Source organism: Girardinichthys multiradiatus, chromosome 2 (assembly GCF_021462225.1).
Source record: "Girardinichthys multiradiatus isolate DD_20200921_A chromosome 2, DD_fGirMul_XY1, whole genome shotgun sequence".
In the NCBI taxonomy this organism is placed as follows: Eukaryota; Metazoa; Chordata; class Actinopteri; order Cyprinodontiformes; family Goodeidae; genus Girardinichthys; species Girardinichthys multiradiatus.
In genome coordinates, this window is record NC_061795.1 from 17,123,191 (window position 1) to 17,145,784 (window position 22,594).

The window sequence follows — 22,594 nt, forward strand, 5'->3', positions numbered from 1 at the left end:
TTTTTGTTCTCTTACAAATTAAAACATAAATTGAAAAGTACTTTTTGTATTTACTTAAGCTATTTTTGTCTACTCTTAAAATTAGTTTCATTAGAAACAATGGTGGAAAAACATGAAATATGTATATAATAAATAGAAATAGAAATATGTAAGAGAGACAAAAAAGTTTTAAGGCTCTCCAGAACCATGCCGGCTGTTTACTCAGGCTGTTACAACAGACAGCTAGACCTTGGTGGGTGCTGGTCGTCGCCCTCCTTAATAAATGTTTTGAGTTTTGCAGTTTGGTTTTAGTATTTGAAAATGAACTGTCTGCCACAAGACGTCTTTTTCTACTTATGTTAGGGCATATCGTCAAATTTGGAGAAGCACATTCAGTAGACATCAGGAACTTTAAATGTACAACAGCATGTTCTGTCTGCCATGAGACATGCTGGATTTAGAAGTATTTTAAATATTTTCATCTTGTCAATCTTAGAATTAAAGTAAGAGTCTACAATCCTTAGGGAACAGATATGGACTCTGATATTTACAGATAGTAATGCAGTACTTATCATTTTGTCTGTTAGAAAATTAAATGATACATTAACTGCTCTATCACTCAAGAAGAGACATTGACACATTTGCTTTTAACATAAGTAATGAATGACCATTCATGGCAAAGAAAGGTGAATCAGAATCGTCTAAAATTAGAAACTTGAATGTTGCTGCTTGTGAATCATGTAGGATCAAATTCCTCATCATATTTGCATTCTGTTGTACATTGGTCCCCTGACATCGGTGCAGTTTTTCAAGACAAGACAATTTTTAACTTACTGGTTACTGAGTAACAGTAGCAAAAATAATAGTGAATGTGAATTTTAGGCAGAATGCTTTGGCAGAGTGCAAGGTGTTGACTGACAGTGCAAATGTGATTTAACTAAAGTTCTCAGTTTGTTTTTTAAAAACCCTCATAAAGCCCCACTTTCAGAGAAGGGCGGATTCCAGTAGAGGGAAACAACCCTAAGACCTTAAACAATGCCTTTTCTGTAAAACTGCTCTTGAAGGTTTGTATTTTAGCCTGTATTTAGTTTGATTTAGGCAAAAATATTTTTATACAAACTGAATATTGAAATTGCAGCTTTTCTAGTTTTAATGATCACTCAATGCATTTTTATGAATTAGCTGCAAAGACTGTTTCTTGCTCTGAGGTGCCAAAGTATTTTCCATGCACAAACCCAGGTATAGTGGGAGCAGCATGGGGTTCAGTATTTTGCCCAAAGACACTTCAGCATAAGATGAAACTGAAGTACCAACTGCATTAGTTTAAGCCACCATTACTTGTATTTGACGAAGTTAAGCAGAAAAGTACATAGTTATGTTTAAGCAATTATGACTTTGGCTGGTTACCTACAAAACAAAGGAGCTCTTTTCTGCTTTCCTCTCAGTGACATTAATGATTTCATTTTCTTTTACCTTTGATCATTAGGGTGGGACACGTTGCCATGGAAACTAACAAATTGTGAACATTTTCAAAATGAACTACATATCTTACTGTGACAAAGCTTTTGCAGGATAAACATGTTCCTAGAAGCCATCATTTAACATTGAGCATGCATTCTGTATGTGGAACCCACTGTATACATAAAGAGTAATTTATGAAAAGTCAAAATACAGCTTTGTAGCATGGGATAGATATTACAGCAATGTTATGTCAAAATAAAGTCTGCCTCACCAAACGTTTTCTAGTTTATGGGCAATGTGACAGTCCCCTTTTAAAACAGCCATTCTGGACAAGAATGGACCAAAATCCAAAGTGTTATTTGTCTTTTAGAGAATATTCATAACAACATTCACAGCATAACAATCAATATAGGTACAGCATCATTTAACAGTTATTAAAACAATAACACTTTTCCAATATCTACAACGAGGACAGCTTTGTTTCCGTCATCCATTTCTCTCCATCTCTCTATCTTAATCTGTTATGTATGTATTTACATACTTACTCACCAAGATCAGTCTTGTACAGCCAGTGGGAGTATTTCCCCTCTGACAGCCAAGCCGAGTCAAAATCTGTCACCTGGTGATGTCGGTTTTTGCCACTTGTAAGGCGGGGTCCTGAAGCACTATTTTCTATGGCTGGATGTGGAGTAGGAGAGTCATGACTGCTGTTCGCAGGAGAGTGAGTGCAATTATCATTACAACTCTGGGGGTGTTTAAAAAATACAGATATTTTAGCTTGTTTGCAGGTGGTTGCGACATCTTTTCCGAGGGTCTGTGTCTACTGGCAGGAGTGTGTGTTCATCTATCCGAGCAAGCGCACATGTTGAGTGATACAGGGATCCCAAAATGACGTAGTGTTGAGAAAATAACATGAATAATAAGATTATTTTGTTTATTTCATAAAAGGACAATGCATAGACCTGTTTTGTATAGAAAAGGTAACCTTAAATGATGTCTGTTGTGATCTCATGTCTTTTAATCTCATGAATACGTTCTCTGTTGGTTTTGATTTATACTTGAACTCACAGTGATGCTGAAAAGGGAATCCCTTTTTTTGTTCAGCTTTCTAGCAGACACCTGAAAGATTTGGGCCAAAACAGACTATTTGGAACTACTGATAACTTCATCCACCTTGACGAAAATGCTAGTTCTTTCTGAGGAAAAGTAGAAGATGATACTGTAACCAGTACGTTTTACAGTGGGCTTTTTGTGATGTACTGTGTTGTTTTCGTGTCCAAAAAGTTTTATTTCATCTGAACAAATCACATTCTCACACAAGGTTTTGGGCAGTTTTAGCCACGTTTGGGTGTTTTCTTTGGTAGAAAAGTCTTTCACTCTTTTAAATGCTACTTTTTAGTCAACATATGAAGAACACAGGAGAGGTATGACATTAATGTTGCGGAATTCTGTGAATTCATCTCCTGACTGATACCTTTGTGTGATGAGATCTGGTTCTGGTTCTTTGTAACGTCTCTAAACACTATAGCTTTAGCTAAAGGATGTACATGAGCAAATTTCAGTAAGGTCCTCTTAGGAAAGCTGAACATTACTGCAGGGTATTCAGATTCACTGTAATTGATGGCAGGTGCCAAGAAGACTGAATGCTGCAACTGAATCAGAAGGTACAACAAAAAAGTACTAGTTTAAGGACGTACACGTGTATGCAACAATAATATTTTGGCTTTTTTTTTCTGAAAAAATAGTTTTTTAATTGGATTGTGCAGGATATATGTCACATTATAGGTGGAAAAGCATGACGTTTTTACTAATGAGAGCTACAGCATGCCCGTTTGCAGCTGGTCTGTCGTGATCTACCTGTGTACTGGATTATTTGCAAGTAATCTCAGGTGTTTGATTTTGGCAAGATTGGAAAATGTGGTTTGCCAATACAATGCAAAATCATTTAGGCAAGTTCGAGGCAGATTCTTATCGGAGTTAGGTAAAGGTTATAGGTCTTAAAGAACTTTGTCAAATTTAAAACACTGTGTTATATTTTCCAAATCTGCCAAAATTTAACACCTGTGATTACTTGCCGGATCCACTTGTTAGAGGCAGTTGGAGGACTGTGTATGCCATTCTACTATCGGGTTGCACATTTCTGTATCCTCTTAGCAAGGTTTAAAGCCCCTCCTCCCAGCTGAACCTGGTAAGACCAGGACGGCTTGGTTCTCCTTTTCTGTGCCCCATCCCCCACCAGACACAGTGATGGCACTCAGTGCCAGAGACACTCCTCCCTTCACCAACAGTACTCTATCCTCTATGCCCTCCCTTCTCTCTGCACCACAGGCAGACCCGGGCATGGGATCTCCATCTGTGCACAAAGGAGCCTCCTCTATCTGCATACGCTGCACATAAAAGGGCCTTTTGTCATGAGCTCTGCACACATGACCATCCGCCTTTCACCCCGCTGGAAAAAAAGATCACTCTCTCCAGCAGTCCAACCCCACCCCCAACACTAAACTCAGCCCTGTCCCCTGACCCACACCCTGCCAAATTTTTTGTCTACAGAGAGAGTTACGCATATTTGACGTTGAACTTTATGGAAGAGATTCAGGCATCAGATGTGGCGGCTTCCATTGCTGCCACAAAATCCCTTGTTCTTATTTTCATTTCCTCTTTATCGTAGGCCTACGCTTTTTCTCTTTTTTTGGCTCCTTTTGTGCCCTCAGTGCGAGACATCAGTGCGTTATAGCATCTGTCATGCTGAAAAATTAATGCATTTCCATTTTTGCCATTTCCCTTCCAGTCTGTGATATTTAAGGGGCATTTGTGTTCGGTAACAGTGGCAGGTTGTTGCTTCCCCACCACGTAGGCACTGGCTCAACCTAAAACCGAGCTAAGGCTCTGCTTTCTACCTCCTGCTTTTTAACCCCTCAGTCCCACGCAGTTCTGCAGAGCCACATATACTTATATGTGGGGATGATGATAAAATATTGTCAGTACACGTGAGAGCTATAATAAGACAAGTCGAGGTAGAATTCTCAACCGTCGGGGTAAACAAGTGAGCCGTGAGCCATTTTGGCCCCGATAGATGACAGATATTGGTGCGGAGGGATATTGAGTTGGATCTGGACACCCCAAAGACACAGCAGCAGGCAAGTACAAACTGTCAAGTGCAGGGGTGCTGCTGCAAAAAACGCTTTCCTCAGCATTTCCTTTGAAACACACCCGGGCCCCGGTGCCTTGCTCCCAGCCAAACAAGTGTGGATTTTGGAAAGGCGTCCAGCTCATCTTGCTGTCGCTGCACGTAGGGCTGTGGTGGAACGGAAGAATAAGATTGACTTCCCCCTCCAACTCCATGTCCTCTGCCTGACCCACTGCCTCTCTGAGACGGTGTGAAAGGTCAGGGGTCGCAAGGCCGCAGTTTAATCACCTTTAGCTAGATGATGATGATGGTGCATCATCCTGGGAGTTTAACTTAAATATAGTAATACTTAGACCATAACAAGCATTAATTACCGTACACAGAAAGGTTTTAAAGGTTTAAAGTTCATTTTCTGTACCCTGGATGAAGCACAGATAGCATTTTATTGTAGACACAAGCCTATGCAAATCACTTAGACCCATTATGTGTATTACTGTGGCCTGGGGGGTTCAACCTCCCCTAAAATAATACTTTGGAAGTTTAAAACATTTATATATTTCATGATACCTGAATTTATACATTGACTTTAGGTATATTAAGAATAGGCTTGTATTATGATTTCAACACCCCTCTAGAGTGAGTTGTACAAACTCTGAACTTACCAGTGCCACCCACCGCTGTCAATCAAATCTACCGAAAAATGAACCCTCGTAATGATGGATGTTGATAAAAGACGATAACCCTAATGTTTAAATTTACATATGTTGTTTCTGTATTGTTTCTTAGTAACACTAACACTGCAAAGTGTCTGGGGGGTGCATGTGTGCTTTGTAAGTTTACTGTACAGTTATGCTGCAGTTAGCATGCAGGTTGTGATGTCTTTATGAGCTGATGTTGGCATATGATGTGGCGCCTCTGAAAGGGCTCAGTGAGGGACTTCTTAAGTGAGAAATCAGAAGCTTAGAATCAGATGCTAACTTCAGTATATCAAAAATATTCTGTTTATCTTTTCATCACTTTTTTTGAGGATTTGAAAGAAATGTTGCCATCCACTATTTAAATATTCTCCAGAAAATAGGTGACAGATTAAATTATTGGCAATAAGCCTTCATGGTTAGTGAGAAACATTGTTGCTGTAAATGCTGTTTGGTGGTTCCACCCTCATCTTTGTTATGTTGATGGTTTCTTGCTTGTGGGTCATTGGGTTGGTATTCTTGTGCTATTTCTTGAGGTTCTGCTTTCTGGCAACTTGGTTTCAGAATAATTTGTAGGTGATTATGTGGGTCATGCTCCCTGACCCTCTGGACTGGATATGACTGATTGTAATTTATATGGATGACAGACATTATTGTTGAAAGATGAAGGCTTCTGAAAAATTATTAGATATTGGTTTACTAAAGTATACGCCTTTTTTTGTTGGCCCGCTTTCACACCTGGAAAAAAGCAGTCCCCCCATATTGATGGGGCATAATCTACACCCCCCTGATACAGTAATATTAGAAGAATCAGATTTAGGGGAAACAATCTGTTGGGCTGTTATATTGAGCTTTTAAAAAGTTACGAAGCACCACCTATCGTTCTCACTGAGGTAACAGCTACCTAGTTAGCTGATATCAGTTAGTTAAAGGCAGAAAGGTCTCACTGATTAGTTCAGATGTATCAGATGTCTTGTTTTATCAGTTAGTTTTACTTGGCAAAATATGGACAAAATAAATAATGATCTTCTCAATAAATGCTTAATAACCTCTAAACTGGGTGAGTTTATGCATGAAATGCCAATAAGTAGATATTTTAAGTGCGTGTGGTGTAGAATACTAGACCTTTTGGATATAATTTGCCAAGTATAAATATCTGATAAACTTTCAAAATGTTTGTTTTTTTGCTATAGTAGGAATAATTGTTGCTATTGTGTTTTAAATAAAAGCCATTAGACCATTTTATACATTTCTTAACTGTTTTCAATTTGTGTGTAATTACCATGATAGACCATATTTCCTCACAGTTATCACAGAGATACTTCTAGCAGCCCCTGCCCTCTTCACACTTCCATTCTGTTAGATCGACTGCTGGCGCAATTTTAAAATGTTTTTCAATGGTGTGTAATCTAAAGGAGTGTCACCCATCGCTGTTGATAAGGTAATCCTTTTTTAAACTACAGTTGGCAAACTACTGTTTGTTTGTAATTAAGTCTGTTAGGAGATCTGAGCCGATAGACTGATGAATTACCCGGCTGGTATCAGCTTGTCAAACTTGTATTGCTCTATCAGAAGCAGAACAACATAGAGGATAATGGTCTGTGTATGTTTTCCATGTTTTTCCTTGTTTTCTCTCTTTTTTGATGGAAAATATCTAAAAACAAAATAACAATTATTTTTTTTAAACTACTACTAAAATGTAGCTGTTTTTTTTTTCCATTTTTTGTTAAGGTCTATCCATCAAAATAACAATGAATACATGTTACAGATAGCATTGTAACTTTAATGGTGAATATGTTATTTATGTAGCACTTAAATGATTGTCTTTTTTCTGTTTCAAATAGAATATAATGGCATTATAAAAAGTTATTATAGTGTGAGAAATGAGTGCAGGCCACTGCCTAGTTTATGCAATGTACAGATAATCCAGATTTTTACAAGATTAAAGAGAGCAGCTGAGGTTATTTTTCCTTTTCAAACGTGAGCTGTTAAGGTGTAAAAGTGGCAGAAATGAACATGTATGTTTGCCTATCTTTCCACTCTTATCTTTTGAATAAGTGAATGTACCTTCATTTTTGGAGGCATGCACACACTAAAACATAACATTATTAACTTAAATAGCTTAAAGTGAACACCGAACGGCCCCTCTAAAACACTGATGCAACACTATGATCTTACATAAGATTTAAATGTTTGCAGAAATTGAAGGAGCTACTGAAATTACTCTTGGAGTACAGCCTCTGTTTTTGCAGCTGTCCTATAAAGCCCTGCTCTTTTCTCACGTTGATATATATCCTGCAAATAACATAACACCCATGAGTTGGAGTCTGTCAGCCCAGGCCGAATTCACCCTAATCAGTACTTTTTAGGCAACAACACTTTCACATCAGTGTCAGCTCCTCCAAAAGATGCTACTGCAGATGTGTTTTTTACAGTACAGAAGTTTAGTAACACATCTTGAGGATCATTATTGCTCTCAGGAAAATACATGCTTTAGTTGTTTTTGGTTGAAGTCGTGAGTTAATGTTACTGTAGTCGTGCTAAAGGACGAGCCGTGAAGGGAATGTGGTTCTAGTTGCTCTGTAGCTCTGCACTAGAGACGGCACCGGGAGCAGGAGCAGTGTTTATGAAAAGGATAAAGTGCATTAGGTGCACATTTTGGCCATTCTACGCTGAGCTGGGATGCGGGTTCGGAGTGTGTGAGATAACAACGTGAACGGATAACGTGCTTGTTGAGGCAGTGAGGCCCGCTGAGTCCGTTTGGCTCAGCTGTTGGACCTCTCGCAGCCCTGCGGCGCAGACGTTTCAGGCTTTCTGACGTGGCCCATAGAATGCCAGGGCTGTGCTCTCCTGGCTCACTGATGAGTGAGAATGAAACAACATGGCCAAGGTTGTTTAAAGCATTAGCTGCCTCGGGGGAAAGACAGAGTCCAGATATGTAGAGATGTCCTGATACTGTGAATTAAGAGGACTTAAAAAGAAGTTATTGTATATATTTTTATGATACGTCACTAAAACCTTTAGTTTCTCCAGAATGTTGGATAATTTACACATTAAAAAAACGACATTTTCACTTTGCAGTTAAGGCAAATGAGGAAATACACATTCTATCCATTTTGTAATAAAATGTTCATTACGAATAAAAAACAAACTCTTAAAAGGGATTTCCATTTGCTCTCTCAGCATGCCAGTTTTAATTCATTATTTACTTAATAATTTCGCTGTTAAAACCTATGTTACAATGCAGTTTTGGCAAAATATAGTTTAAAGACTTAAAAACCTGCACACTATGATTTGATTTGATTTGATTGTCACTCTTAAGGTATGGGCTGGTTACCGGTAATGAGGTACACCAAAGTTTCAAAGCCGCTAGATGTGTCCGTCACAATGTTCCTGTGGTCACAAGACATGCCAGCGGACGGGGCTGAGTGACCAGAGTTTTCTCCAGCCGTACGGAGCATACGATAAATATTAAAATAAAAATAATAAAAAAGTAAAAAATGCATGTTATATACACCCAGCACTGACAGCTTTCACTTTACTTTGGACAACAACATCTATATGAAGCCTTAATATTCATCATCATATAGGAACACCAGAAAATTCAGGTGTGAGGGCAACCTGTTTGGACTATAAGCCTGGTCTGGCTATCAATCGTCTCAAAAGGTTAAATAAAGGTTAAATAAATAAATATTTAAATGACCTGCTAAAATCAGATTGATATACTTGTGACTCTATACAGAGCAGAACAGAAAAATTTATAATATTCCACACAATAAGCCATTGGAAACTACTTCTAAGTTACTGAGTGTTAATAGTATAATTTACTTGAGTCTTGATAAAACATTTAAAATAATAATAAATAAATGTAACATTATACTCTTTTAAACTACAATTATCAATGTCTTATTTTACCAGCAGTAGAAGTAATATTGATTTTCTGTTTCAAATCAAAGCTAAACAATCAGGGTGTAAATTTTTGTTTTAAGTCTTTGTATTAATGCAGTGAAACTGTAGTATTTTTACTCAACGTTATCCCCTAAGAGACTTATACTAGCCCTTAAATTGACACAATAAATTTAAAAAACCCACTCTAAAAACGCTTGCGCTTTCTTGTGTTCTGCTTGCACCTGTAGTATAAAAAAAAAAAATCTGTTTAATCTGTTGCTCTTACACCTTAAAACAAGCTAAATCTTCACCGTGTCAAAGTTTGCTGCCTGCAAAGAATGCCCTAATTCATGTTTAACGTGTCTTTATTAAAGCTTTTACATGTGATATTGCTGATACGAATAGATCTGTTGCCTAAATTGCATTAGTTTGATGCTGTCACATGAAAGTGGTCCTGATCCGGCACAATATAGCCGACTCCTGAGGGGGGCTGCCAGAAGTAGCTGTTAGCTACAGTCAGGGCGCGTCCCTCCTAGGATGGGTTGTCCACTCTGAGGTCTCATATCGAATAGGTCCATAATTTCCAGCCTGTTCCCAGGAGGAGTTTTCCCCTGCTCCTTTTCTCTCTGTGCCTTTTTTTCCCCTCCTTGTTTTCTTTCAGAATCCTGTGAGGAAGCAACAGCAAAGTGAGTTAGTTTATGCTTTTCTGCTATTTCTCGTTTCATTTAATTTGTTTTAGATTAATTAATTGGCGAGTTTTCTGGTAATTAGAATGCTTAAAAATCTGTTTTTGAAATTTCTGGTTTGCTAACGTTTTAGCTAGCCAGGGGGGATAAAGCACATGTGCCAATGAAAGTTTTCCTCTGCATTCCGACATTAGACAAAAGGTTTAATTTGCAATTTCAGTTAAAAAAATCATAAACGGAAAATTTTTAGTCTTCACTGAGAATAAATAATGTCAATTAAGTTTCAAATATGTCATTTTTTAACTTTACAGTACAAATTAGAAGAATATTTACATCATAAACACACAATAAAGTCTTTACATAAAATGTAATCATACTTTAATGTTTATTGTTATTTTATTGTATGTTAAACACTTTGTTCTTTAAATTATATCAACTGTTTAAAGTTGCAAAGATTCAGCACTTTAATAAACATAGTTTACAACAGTAATTATTACACTTTTTTATTAGTCATGAATAAAAACTAATTTGAAAAAATGTTGACATTTATTTTTTTTGCACAGAACAAAATTAATTAAATTATCGAAAAACTTTGATGTATGCATTAAAGGGATTTAAGCATTAAGGCATTAAAGGACATTTTCTCTTATTTTCTTAAACAAAATTGGCATTGTGAATATTTGTTTCACATAATAGGCTACTTCTTACACCTTGCAATAAAGTTAATACAACATTGGGGAAAGGGATTTATGTGAATCATGTTAAAATAAAATTTAATATTTTACATTTTCAACATATTTTATCTATTAATAGAATACAGTATTAGCTTTTCACTTATTTGTTATTCAGTCAAAAAAAAAAAAACTACAAAGGAGAATATTTATTTAAACAGACAAAATCTAATAAATGGCTGTTTTGTTTTTTGTTTCTAATTTTATATATAATGAATTATGAATCATAATATAGGCACACAGGCTTTTAAATTTGGATTTATGTTCTGGAAATCCTTTTCTTCATTGAACGGCTATCAGTAAGCAATTTTTCAAAACAAACATCAAAAGATATAATGAGAAGCAGAATTTAAAAGAAAAAAATTAAAATCTATAAAATTCCCTGCCCCATTAGCTGGGATAGAACTGCACTGTCTGGACACATGGGTTTAGTAAGATCAGTCCTGCATCTTCCTTTTATTGGTTCCCTGATGCAAAAATAATGATGGGATGCAATCAGGAAGCTGGTTTATGAAGGAGTTGCCCCTTATGCCTTTTATTAAGCACTATAATACCATTATCATCTTATGATATATATGGAACAACCCTTCTGCGCATGCCTTGTGTCCTCCATTTTGTGTTTGAGAGCTTTACTGCACATGCATCCATTTCATGAATCCGAAACATTCTTTTACAACCCGTGGATTTGGAGAAGTTGTTTGATTGGATCCCGTTCAACTCCGGCATTATATTTATTCGAGATAGAAGCACACAGATACGCAGTCTGCAGTTTCAAGCTCTTCAGGCTGAAACTAGAATGCATTCCCAATGCAAACCCAGTGCAGTGATAGCACTGGATCCTTCATTCTTGTGTGCACAGAAACCTGTAGTGTTTTTTAGCTGTTCTGAACCTTTCAGTGATTCTCCTTATTTTCGTCCCTGGATGTCAGACAGAGAGCAGAAAGTGGTGGTCACAGTCGACTGCCTAAGGGTGACGAGTGGGGTCAAAGGTCAGGTTGTGTTAATAGGATGTGATGTGCTGCCCTGGGACCTAGCTCCCATGAGGGATCACCCCCTAATCGGTGATAGTTAATGTGTTCGTAATCTTTACCTTCTTAAAGCAAACAGCATTGGAGAAGTGAATGGGCCTGCTTAGCCTCCCATGTAACTCTTTTGACCCCAGGGGTCACGACCTTTGTTCTCTGCTTGATGGGGAGTGCCCCCAAAGGTCTCAAGTGTAATAGAGAAGTTGTTTAGACACGTGCAGGGCTTAACCAAGACCACCACCCACACTGTGCTCCAATTCCTAGAAAGTATATTGTCGACCCTCGTGTCGAAAGGGATACTTGTGGTTAGCTTTTATCCCTTCTGAGTGACTATGTGTGTATGCTTTTATGATCCACATTTCATGTTGAGGTGTGGACTTAGTTGTGGATGCTGACCAAGCACACGGCCACCCACCTCCCACTACCCAGTGGCTCTTTGATCTTAGTTTAAAACTGTGTAAATGTTTGTCTTTGTGGATCACTCACCGTCTGTGATCCTATATTGTTCTTATTTCCCTCTGTTTTTATGTGTTACTAGAAAGAAATCTGAAACTTTTTAACAATACCTAAAAAATATCCTTACTTAAATATGCGTTTGAAGTGACCCTCTGATGGTGAAGTAAAAACAATTTAAATAACAGAGCTAATTAGATTTATTTTTTGCAAAAAATATTTTCTTTTCTAAAAATGATGATTTAAAATACTTATTTTGTTTTATTTATTATATTCTTACTATTTATCTTTTTTTTCTTCTATGTATAATATTCCTAATATATTTTTCTATATTTTATATATTTATTCAGTATCACATTACATTTTCTTTTTGGATATATTATATTGATCATTTTTTACTACAACATTGCTGCTAAATTGGTTGTCATGTAATAGCTATGACATGGCTTTGTATGCCATTTTATTTTATGTTGCACTACCAGTAAGTCTGATTTGTGGATTTTTTTTTTGGAAAAGCAGCCATGAACTACTACAGTTAAAAGCAGCTCCCAGACTCCCAGTTTCATGTTGAACTATAATTGCAATGTTGTGTATTTCTATTTGTTCAATTTCTCCAAAAGTTTTACTTAAAGAAAAAAAGGAAAAAGTAGCTATGAAAACATGATGTTGCAAAAAATGTATTTATTTTACTCCTAATGTTGTAATATCTCTTAAAAAAATCTGTCATTCTCTATGGGATTATGATCAATTAAAAAAGGGGTATAATAAATTACTTGGATGAGATTCAGAGGAGCGACGTAAAGCAGCACCGTGGTGAGAGCTGGCAACAGACCAAAACCCAAAACTGTGTCCTCAGATGAACTTTATGCCGCTGTGAAGTGCAGCCTGCACACTAAGCAAAACATCCACATAGTTTTCCTCTTTAAGACACCGTCATTTAATCCTTAAATTTTAGGCATATTCTGCTTTATCATCCTTCGTAATTTTTTTTTCAGTTCGGGTTCCCTAACATATACACATGACAGCTTTGTACATCATGGCCATAATGAAGTCATGGGTTTTTCAATTGGCTAAAACGAATGGTGAGATGTGACGTATAACTGGGCTCCTTTCTATAAGCAGTGTTTAACTCGTATTAGTGTAGATGTTTGAGCCGAGCTTGTTCTGCATGCATGTAAAGAGGGCAGAAAAACAAAATAAAAGGCAAAATTTTCTATAAGTTTCATTGAAAATGTCATTATTTGCCTTTTAATTAGCCCGGTATTTACTTGTGTATTTTCAGAGAGAGCCTGAGCAAAGAAAAGTGCAAAGGGAGTTGTTGTGATTTTCGTAGTGAAAAAGAACCGGATAAAAACTGGGGCGGTGGGTGTGCACGAAAAGCAGTCCCTTTGCAAACGGCAGCAGCCATGTTTGAAAAATCTACTCGAGAACAAGCCCAACGCAAGAGCCCTGCAACCTTCAACACCAACAGAAAGTTTTCATTGCGTATAGAGTAAGAAAAAGTTTAACCCCACCTTTTTTTTTCCTCCCATTGTCTCTGCTAGGCATGCAGTCCCCGCTTGCCCTCTTTGACTCCCAGCAGTTAAAAAGCAGAAATGAAATCAGAATAGTTCCTCTGAAACAGACTCTTTAACATTTCCCCTTTCCTCCTTTGCCTCTCCATATAGAAGCTGCTCTGGTTCGAGGCCGAAGAGAAGGGAAAAAAAAAAGTTTGAGTCCATGAGCTCTGCCCTTTCGCAGTGTTTTTAGAAGCTGAGCCAAAAGAGGCAGGAAGTTGTTGTACAATAGCGTTACAGTAATCTGCCACAAAATGGAAAAAGCTCCCCAAAAAAAGCTGATCGAGGAGGGAAGGTGGCAGAATGGGCAGAAGAAGAGGGAGGGAGGGATAGGAGGACCAGCATGTGTGTAAGGCAAAGAATAATCAATACAGTCTAAGATGGTGGAAGCAGCCCCCGCTCTCCCCCCTTTTTCTACCTCACCCCCTCATGTAAATCAGTACGTGAAATTCATTTAGGCAGACCTACTCCTCGTTTTCAGAAGGGACAGATCAGCATCTCTCTCAAAAGGCGCTTCAGTTAATTTTCTCTAAACTTTTTTAAGCCTTGGGATACCGGGGGGATTGGGTGGTGGGTGCTGGGGGAGGCCGGCGGCAGCTGTATCTCCTCAAGAAAAACTCTCGGCAAGAAATAAAGAAAAGAAATAATACATATCAACGTTTTGACTGTGTGCCAGAATAGGTGCAAGGGTTCATTTTTGTGACAGAGCATGGGGAGGGTGGAGGATGGGGTGGGGGTTATGAGAAGGAGGAGGCTCCTATCTAGAGCAAGCGTTTCTGGCCACATGTTACTGAAATGAATACTCTCCGTGCTTGCTCGTCTTTTTTTTCTCCCTGTGAATCTGTTCGTTTTGTTCAAGTGTTTGTTTTTCACGAGTCCCTCCTAAAGCAACAAGAACTCCGCTGTAGTAGGAGAGGAGGTTAATAATTCATCAAGCTCTCAGAAGTGTTGCATATCTTACAGATCCTTATACCCGCGTGTCTTTTTATTACTGCCTATTTATTTTCTTAGCTTTCCCCTTTACTAGATGACATACAGTAAGGCAGAGGTACTGTATAGTGTATCCCAGTAGGAGTGGGAGCACTGCGCCTGCATACTGCTGGAGAGGCTTCTCCACCTCTACCCCTCCCACATTCAGATCCTCCCTCTCTCTCTCTCTCCTTCCCTGTCTACATCTCCCAACCCTTCTTATTCTCCCTCCCCCCTTCCTTCCTACCTCCTCCTCACTGCAAATACAGTTCCTTGCCATGTTGGACATGTGATGAAAAAGTGACGGCTTTGCGCGCTCCGCTGCGCCTTCCATTTCATCATCAGCGCGCCCCCCCCCCCCCCCCTCCCTTCACTGTGCGCTTGTTGTCTCCTCCTCTCTCTCTCTCTCTTTTTCACCCCCTTCTTTCTTCTTCCCCATTTCGTTTGCTCCCCTCTTTCTGCTTCAGCCTCACGCAAGCGGGAGACTTAAGCTCTGTGAGGAAAAATAGAGAGACAGAGAGAGAGGGAAAAAAAGGTGCTGCTATTTCTACAGTCAGGGCCTCCCCATAGCCCGCCCTTCCATAGACAGAGCTGATTTTTCTTTTTTTTTTCACTCACTACTAACTGGATTTTAACCCTCTGCTTCCAACCAACTGCACGGCAGCCGCTCTGCAAAACCTGGCAACAAGTTGATATTTTAGAGGCCCTTTTCTCACTTTTGCCCCATAGATTTTTGCATCTCTTTGGATTCTCTCGCCTCTTACTCCATTATTTTTCCTTTTTTTTTTTAATTAACGAAATATCCTAACTTTTTTCTATCCATTTATGGGTTTTCTGTAGTATTTTTTTTTGCCTTCTCTGTTTTCTTTTGGATGGCTTTTTAACTTCTTTATTTTTGGGGGAAATAAATTTTTGTCTCCGCTGGATCGGAGAACCGGGGCGCCATTTCGGGGTAACCTGCTTGTGGTAGGCTTGTGGTCTAGATTGCAATAGGAAAATGTGGCCTGTGTGTCTAAAGATGGTTGCATGTTTGTGTTTTTAAAGAAGTGTCCACATTCAGCACTTTTGACCTGCATGAACCTCCGTACAGTGTTTGTTTTCACTTAGTTTTCCCCTTATTTCCTTCCAGTGTCTTGCTGTTCACCGTCTCCCTGTGACTCCCAGTCACCCTCTCTGCTTCACACTGACTGAGGGGAATGAGTGGAGAGCTGAGCTGAAGCGCTTTCTGTGACAGGTGCCAACTCCAAACAAAATAGATTTAAACTCAGTAACAGAGGAAAATGTTCTGAGATGTAAAAATTAGAAGTGTTGCAGCAGAATGTTTGTCTTCTTGCATGTTGTGTGCCTTGCATGTCTTTTCATGCAATTTGTGCCAGTATTGCGGGACCGTGTACAGTGTTAAAACTGTTGTTTAGCAGCTTTGACACTTTTATTCAAAGTGAAGGCATCTGATTCAGGGCGCAGGAGGGCATGATGAGGGAGCGCAACATATAGAAAGCTAAATTACTCATGCACTTAGCCAAGGCTGGGACTGAACCGCCTGCGCCGTTTGCATGCGTCAGACATGCAGCATGCATGTTTGCTAACATTCCTCATTGAAAGACTTGTTAACCAGCAGACAAGTTGAGCCGGAGCCTTGCAGAACGCCACATGGCCTCTCATTGTCTCAGGCCTCACGCGGCCTGGACCTTGCTGGAGACGGGCTAACCGCGCCAGCTCAGAGCTCAGGGGGCCGAGACTTTGGCCAAATGAAGCAGCGAGCCCCCCGTAGGTGGGACTAACCCCAAGAGCTGCAGCCGGAACTAAAGGCTGAGCCTCAACTGTAAATGGGACAGTCTGAGAGGGAAATCACTAGGTACCTCAAGAAGCACTGAACGGGTGCTCATAGCTTTCTCCTCTTCTTAACAGAGATATGGATCTACGAGGAGGAGAGCTGGCGAAAATTATCCTGAGCAAGCATTTGCATCCTTGCTTTCAAAAATTGGTGAGTATTTTGTTTTTTATGCTCATATTCTTGCATTGTTTTCAGACCCATTTGTGTAATTACATTTTGGTCAGCCCATCCAGAAGTGAACTTCAGATGCTTTTATCCAATTTAAACTTTCTTAACACTTGCGGGCCCATTTCAGTCTGAAAAGGTTACTCAAAAACACACATAACTGCAAATACTGCATTCTGTATACCTTTGTCACCTATTACTTTAAACATTTTACTGAGATTTTTGGGATTTTGACAGAAAAGTACTTATAATGTAGGAAAATCACTTACAATTTAGCAACGCACAAGCAAAGGTAATCAGTAGCGCTTGGATTGCACTTCATGGGAATCTGTAAATAAGTGGAGGGTCGTAGTTCGGGAGGTATTTCATTTGAGTGATGCGGTTTGAGGTTAGGATGCAGTGTGCAGTTTGAAAAAAAGTACATAATGTACTGATCGGTTCTCTTAATTCGTGGCTTTTTGCATCCAGATTTCTGCAAATATATTAACTGAAATTTGCTTTGTGCAACATATTGGTTTGTGCAGAGAATAGTTTTAAATTAATCACATAAACACTAGATTTGCGTGCATGTGTGTATGAATGTGTGGGTGTGTGTGAGTGGGTGGATAGGTAGGTGGGTTGGGTTGATATTACTATATTTTTGAATGCAAGATTAAACAATATTTAGTGTCTCAGCAATAGCCGAATTTAGTTGTAACTGATTAGAGATTGCTCCATTTAAAAGAATAATTCTGGATATTTAAAGAAAAGGAGAACCTTAAACTAGTCCTAGATCTTGCTAAACAACTGAAATGAAAAAAAGAAAAAGATTATTTTACTGATTTCTTTTACCATGTCTATGTGCTAATTTGAATGTGATTCATATTTTGCTGAATTTTGTTTCAAAAAACGAAAGATTTATTTAAAATCTAGATCATCAAGCCTGTTTTGTAGGTTGTTTGACGAATGAAAATGTCAAGATTTTTATTTCTTCAATTTTTCTTTAGTCATGTGAATCTTTTACATTTGTCCATTCCTGCACTCTGATTCTTTATTGAACTCCCGGTTTGTTGTGCTGCTCGTCAAGGTTTAATGCAGAAGAGGGCATTTTTGAAGGACAAACCTGAACTGACGTCACCTAAAGCTTATTGGGGTGATTCGAGCTTTTCATACATCCACACGTGACTGTGTTAAAGGCATCTCAGTGTTAGCTCTGCTGAAGTAGCCGTGGGCAGATATCTTAGGCTGGCAGAGTATCACAGTACTCCACCCCTCAGGCCTTTTTTGGCAGTGGATGGCAGGATTCCAGACGAGGGTTGCATGCAGAGAGGCAGATGGCAGGGTGCTGAGGCGTTTCAGTGTTAGCTCTTTGTCAGAATCTACCTGAGTACGAGGACAGCCTGCTACAGCCAAAACTGATGCATTTTTTTGCGCGAAAGCTAACTTCAGATTAATCACAACTAAGAATACGCGCACTTGGCACACATTCACAAACACAAGTTCACAGGCAAACTCCTGTATTCAACAGTGAGTACTTTTCCTTTAATTAATGCCAGTTATAAGTTATTATTTGCTTTTTAAACAAGCAGACACTTTTATATTTGCTTCTGTTTTTGCACTTTTAGGGCGTGACCCCAGTCTTCATGAGTCGGCCATTTTACGTTTATTTTTTTTAAATCCACACAATGGTTTACACAGATTCTATATTTGCCGATTTTACATAAATGGTTTTATATAACACACAGCATACACACTGCACAAACATACATGCGATTTATGGCTATTTAATTGTTGAACTTGAACTTGAACTTGACGTTGACTTTAACCCTGAACTTGAGATGGAATAGTGTTCTTGATTGGTGTTTCTCTTAGAATATGCGATTTGCTGAAAAGAAACATTGTGGATGATAAAATGTAATTCCAACCGTAATAAAAAATAATATAACTGAACGAAAATCTAAACGTTTTTTTAACCTAATTTAAAAGTAAAAAATATGCTGAAAATCTACATTCCACTTAATTTTAAATAGGTATCTGCAACTTCTTTTTAATTACTTAATTCTGTCAAGTTGCCTTTCTGTGTCCTGCAATATTGTAATACTTTTCAAAGTTTGTTTTATCACGCTATTATTTTACACTATACATATTTATATTCAGAAGAACATATTTTTCTCTGGGTGCCTAAATTAGGATGAAAGGGACAATGAGATTATCATTATTAATTTTTTTTTCCTTCAGACTTACTTTGATATATTTTTTTGGGAGAGTGTGTGTGTGTGTGTGTGTGTGTGTGTGTGTGTGTGTGTACTGGCATGTGTACAGGTTTGCTGGAGGGATTTTTGTCGATATATATATATATATATATACAAACGTTCCTTATATTTATCTATCAGTGCTTGAAGGGTTATGACCAGTTTATGAACAATTTAATTTCATATCCTCTCTTCTACAGTTTTACCCCTTGTACGTCAATTTAAAAGTACAAATTGCCAAAGGACAAAAAGCAGCAGAGGCAATTAATTGAAAAACAATGTTAATTTTAAATAGCAATATTCTAAAGTTAACAAAAACAAAAATAAATGCACGAAGGAGGTTAAAAAAAGACAGGCAGAAATTGCTTCTAAAAGCCTTGATAAACCAGTGCTGCCCAACAAATAATATTAATTTGTAAATAATTACAGATTTTTCTTTTTGTATTTCTGAATGGTCACATGTGATGGAACTGCTCTGTGTCTTTTCAATTCTGTCAATGTATTCAAATCAGTACCTCAAACAGCAATAAGCCACCATTGCTCTGTTGCTTTAATGGATAAAGTGGCATGATTATTAATGTATTTTTTGTCCCTTTATAACATGTGATGCACTCAGTTATATTAAATCCAAAGTGGAGTTGTGAACAGGGGGCCCAATCAACACTTTCTTTAAATGTGTGGATTTTGACACGTTAATGAAGCTTCTGTTATTTTTACAACTGAAGAACCTCCAGTGTGCAACATTAAGTAAAGGATCGTCTATAATAGAAGTTATTTCTGAGTTTTCTGATTGGATTTTGGATTTTTGTCACTGTGTAGGTTATTCTGGATAAATTTTTATTATGTCATTAAATCTTTTTACATGGTAATTTGTTGAGCCCGTTTTTCGCGGCTCTAAAAGTCGGTCAAGCACCACCACATCGACATAGTAACAGGTGCAATAGTGCTTCCACTTGAAAAATATTCTTTTATGGCTTGCCTTTACAGAGGTACCAAAGGTTTACATGTAGACCTTATAACTGTGGAGCTATGCTTTATTTATTTCAGGTATGTAATTTCAGGCAGAAATTGCTTCTAAAAGCCTTGATAAACCAGTGCTACCCAACAAATAATATTAATTTATAGAAAATAGTTAGTAGTTGCATGCAGTTATATTGAGAATAAAATGTTTATTTAAAAGGTCCAATTTTTACATTTGGATTCTGTTTTACGGCTGAGATCAGACACATAGAAGACACAATTGAAGAAGCAAAAATAAAAAGAAATGCGGGGAAGAAAAGCTGGATTTAGAGGCCTATCACCGGAAAAAGGCCTCGCCATTCGGCAAAACTGTCTGATACCTTTCTATTTTATTATGTAGATTGCGGCTGCATCTGCTGTAAAGCTTTTTCTTTTTTTATTAGAGATTGTTAAACCTGCTGTGAAACTAATTTCGAATGTCTTTCACTCCAGTCCACTAAGATCAAGTTTACATGGTGGAGACTAAACAGACTCCCTCTTCCTGCCTTCCCTCCTGCAATGGGAATGTGGGAAAAGCAGATGAGTGGATCTACAGTGGCCACTAAAGGCTGCAGCACACACTCGCGTGGGATTGTTCCTGATGTAGGCCGGGCAGGTCTGAACGGTGGGGAGAGAGGCAGGATAGGGAGGCTGAGAGCTCAATACGCCGACAAACCAACACATATTTAATGTATTACATTGCTTTTATGTACAATTGCTAAAGTATTTCAGAGAAATACACCAACATTTTAAGCATTTGTTTAACTTTTTCACACATCTCTGTTAGTCTGCTTTTTTTTAACCATACATGGAAGCCATTAGCCTCTGTGGCAGCTCAGGATTGGCTTTTTTATTCCCCTCGTGTTAGGATTTCAGCTGGGAGTGTCACATGTAATTTATCCTGAAAACCGCAGTAACTCCACTGAGATGGTCTGCGTGGTCTTAATGACATAATATTGGACTGGGGGAGAGTTTCAGGGTGACAGATGATGTGGAATTTTCTTCCCCATATCTATTCCTCTTTTCCTCCATAAACTCTGAAACAGAACCTGTGTGACATTCAAATGGCTGCTTTAGGTCAAGGCCCCTTAACTTAAGTGAGGTCAAGGCTTTTTTGGTGTTTTTTCACCCCTTTTCAAGTTTATTTTTCCTAGGCTCATTATGTTACCCACCAAATAAAGGCATTTAAGCAAGTTTTGGAACCTCTAAATAAAGTTGCCCTTATGATTATTAATTGTATTCAGATGCACATGATCTGTAACGTCACACGTCTGTGTCTCTCAGCACTTATCGCCTGGACAGATACTTGCTTTATGCACCTGCCAGGGAAAGCGATATTCCAGATAAAACTGAGCTGCACCCGCTCAACTTCTTTCTCTTCCAGCACTCGTATATTTCCCCAGTTTCTTGGCCCCTGTAGTCGCCAAGGTAATTTAGTTAGAGAGAGAAAAATTGCAAAATCAGCAACATATTTCCACATGAAGGTAAAATTGGATGTGTTGAAAAGGCTTGCCTGTAACTCCTCAGCTATCAAAATACTGTTTAACCGCCCCCCTCTCTCTATGTTCACTTTCACTCCATCACTCTTAATGTTCATCAGCAGAGAACTAAATGATCTTGGCTACATTTGGAAAAATGCACTAGTTTTGGCTTTCTTAGTGCCGGTCATATTTATTGTCGTTTTTCACCGTGTAATTCCAGTAGTGTTTGAATGCTGAGGTTTCGTGTGTTGCACACACACACACACATACACACATATATATATATTCTACCGGTCAGAAGTTACACTTTCTCATTTAATGGTTTTCTTTATGTGCTTGACTATTTATATTGGACTTAGATTCTCACTGAAAGCATCAAAACTGTGAATGAACACATGTGGAATTATATAGCAAACAAAAAATTGTAAAATAACTTTAAATATGTTTTATATTTTAGATTCCTTAAAGTAGCTGCCCTTTGCTGTGATGACTGAAAAATGTACCTTTGACCGTCTCTCAGTGAACGTCTGGGAAGTTCTTTCAAGACTCTTTGGAAAACCATTTCAGGTGACCACCTCATGAAGCTCATGGAGATAATGTTAAGAGAGCAAAGCAGTCATCAGAGCAAAAGGGTGGCTATAAAGTAAAGGGAACACTTAAACAACACAAATAACTCCAAGTAAATCAAACTTCTGTGAAATCAAACTGTCCACTTAGGAAGCAACACTGATAGACAATCAATTTCACATGGTGTACAAATGGAATAGACAACACAGAGAAATCTTTGGTGATTAGCAAGACACACTCAATATAGGAGTGGTTCTGCAGGTGGGGACCACAGACCACTTCTCAGTACCTATGCTTTCTGGCTGATGTTTTGGTCGCTTTTGAATGTTGGTGGTGCTTTCACACTCGTGGTAGCATGAGACGGACTCTACAACCCACACAAGTGGCTCAGGTAGTGTAGCTCATCCAGAATGGCACATCAATGCAAGCTGTGGCAAGAAGGTTTGCTGTGTCTGTCAGCGTAGTGTCCAGAGCCTGGAGGCGCTACCAGGAAACAGGCCAGTACACCAAGAGACGTGGAGGAGGCCGTAGAAGGGCAACAACCCAGCAGCAGGACCGCTACCTCCGCCTTTGTGCAAGGAGGAACAGGAGGAGCACTGCCAGAGCCTTGCAAAATGTGAATGTGTCTGCACAAACGGTTAGAAACCGACTCCATGAGGATGGTATGAGGGCCCGACGTCCACAAATGGGGGTTGTGCTCACAGCCCAACACCATGTAGGACGCTTGGCATTTGCCAGAGAACACCA

At 38.6% G+C, this 22,594-nt stretch overlaps 1 long non-coding RNA gene across 8 annotated transcripts in view; it reads left to right on the forward strand.

Annotated features, from left to right (window-relative positions):
* LOC124856051 overlaps nt 1–22,594 on the forward strand; it is a 64,500-nt gene that overhangs the window by 20,795 nt on the left and 21,111 nt on the right. For 2 of the 8 annotated variants that reach the window (XR_007035232.1, XR_007035241.1), the window contains exons 1-2: nt 15,041–15,804; nt 16,479–16,554. This is a non-coding gene — a long non-coding RNA (uncharacterized LOC124856051). Of the gene's footprint in view, nt 1–15,040; nt 15,805–16,478; nt 16,555–22,594 lie in introns of those variants that run through there. The other 6 variants (XR_007035237.1, XR_007035245.1, XR_007035234.1 and 3 more) reach the window with 5 other exon arrangements.